At 39.9% G+C, this 2,286-nt stretch overlaps 1 protein-coding gene across 1 annotated transcript in view; it reads right to left on the minus strand.

Annotated features, from left to right (window-relative positions):
- CWF19L2 (CWF19-like 2, cell cycle control (S. pombe)) overlaps positions 1–2,286 on the minus strand; it is a 151,254-nt gene that overhangs the window by 29,340 nt on the left and 119,628 nt on the right. The gene's annotated exons all lie outside the window — the stretch shown is intronic.

The following is a 2,286-nucleotide window of genomic DNA, read 5'->3' on the forward strand; positions in this document are numbered from 1 at the left end:
AGATATATACATATATATATATATATATATATATATATATACATACATGTAATAAATAATAAAATAAATTAGCAGGCTGTCTAATGCACCCACCCACTGTCTGCTGTCAATCATAAGACATGAGATACATTGGGGGGAATTTATCAAAACTGGAGCAGACAAAATCTGGAGCAGCTTTGCATGGTAACCAATCAGCTTCTCTCTTCAGTTTGTTCAGTTAAGATGTGCAAAAGGAAGAGAAACGCTGATTGGTTGCCATGCACAGCTGCTCCAGATTTTGTCTGCTCCAGTATTGATAAATTCCCTTCAGGCCTTGTTCACACCAAATACAGAGCAGATCTGCATGAGTTTCTGCACACGCAGTGCAGTGGGTTGTACCGCGTTATTGATGCGTTCTGGGCCGTTTTTGGTTTAAAAAAAATAAGTATAATTTTTTTGCTTAAAATTGGCTTCCAGTGCGTTCCAGGGCATTTGCATGCGTTCCAGAGCAGGTAAAATAGGGCCTGCTGCCGTTTTTTTACCTGCTCTGGAACGGAACGCTGCAATGTGAACTGGAGCTAAAAATACCATAGGAATACATTCAACGCAGTTTTGCTCCGGTCTGTAACTGCTCTGCTCCTGGAACACGCTTGGTGTGAACAAGGCCTCATTGTTGTTACTAGTTCAGGTACTTGAATGCATTTTAAGATGTAACCCCATGAGTTTAGTGTCACTTTAAGACCTTCTCCGTAGGATCCATGTTTTAGTCCACACATTGTGGTTTTATGAAGCGATTACCCCTCCCTGAAGAACTGGTACATTCTTAGCAAATAATAAGGATCTGTGAAAATCAATTTGAGCAAAGGTTATATGACAAATAATAAGCAAATAAACTAGACAGGCCTGACATATATTGTTATCTTTACTATAAAAAAGGGTATTATTTTCTGAGCTCTGATTCCATCCATCACGCTGCAGCGGCAACAACCATTACCATGCGTGGCCTTTCTTTAAGAACATGGTGTCAGTTTTCATCTTCCAGACGCAGGCCGGTACCCATTGCCCCATACTGGTAATGTTACAAGTGCTGAATTTCATCTGTGCAGCAATTTCATGCTAACCTGATTCAGTCTATAGCTTCAAGCTACAAACTAATCTCACTGTAATCTGAGTGGAAAAAAAAAAAAACTGGTGTCATCGCTAGATACTGCTGGCCAGAATTGTTTTATTTCCTTGACAAAAGGCTGTAAAACATGTTGGCCAAATGATTCCTTTACTAAGCTACTCAGCAGCAATGACATATTCTATGCTGAAGGTTATTAGGGACAGCAACCCTTGAATTTTATTAAGTAGATGTAAGCCCTATCCAAATGGCATCTAAAGCACTGTGCACCATAAACAACGGTCTTCCTTTAAAACAAAAAAGTTGTTTTCACCTTTTTATCCTTGGTTATATCTCCGTGCTGCTGATCTCCTCTGGCCCCTCTGCAGCCACTTTCTGTCTACATGCACTTCAGCAATGGTTGCATGGTGACAATAGACCATGGTTGCATAATGTGTCTTAAAAAAGCCACTTGTCATTTCTAATGGAAGCCCATGTGACAGGGTCACGACGCGGAAGTACAATTGGCAGGCAATATAGGAAGTGCCTGAACAAGATTTTCAAGGTAAAACTATCAGGTATAATTTTAGTGAAAGCTGAAGATATGTTAATATTGAAAATTATTTTAGAAATAGCATTGCCAAAGCTTATATAAGATTTTAGGGAATGGGCACTTTAATGAAAGCTTTTTGCTTGGGTAAAATAGCAAAAAACAGTCTCAAGGGCAATTCCGAAGGTCATGCATTTTATTTTTTTAACGTTTTTAACTTTTTACCACGTCACGGCTTTAAACAAGTGAAGCCGTAAAATGTGGTTGAATAATAAAAAATAAATAAAAAAAAGTAAAGGACTCCCGTCCTCCTGGGCACACATATGAATATGTAAATGTATACTGGGGAACACATATCGGGTATTACTGCACACCAATGAGAGGAATAATTCTAGACCCTCATTTACAATTGAAAAAGAACTAAAGCCAAAACATTGTTTTGGCTTTAGTCCTATTTTGGATCAAAAGAGTGTATTTACTAATCTCCTCCTGTGACCCAAAGTCAGAATATAGCGGGGTACGGCAGCCAGGAAGGATCCTGACAATATTGTCGGGATCCACCCTGCTGCCAGATTGAGAGCTGGCTCTGCCTCTCTAGACCCAGAGCCAGCTGTCTGTCCCTGCAATGAGCGCTGGAGGACTAAAGGGAGGGGGG

This window comes from Nanorana parkeri, unplaced genomic scaffold, assembly GCF_000935625.1.
Source record: "Nanorana parkeri isolate BGI_ZX_2015 unplaced genomic scaffold, ASM93562v1 scaffold1385, whole genome shotgun sequence".
NCBI lineage: Eukaryota > Metazoa > Chordata > Amphibia > Anura > Dicroglossidae > Nanorana > Nanorana parkeri.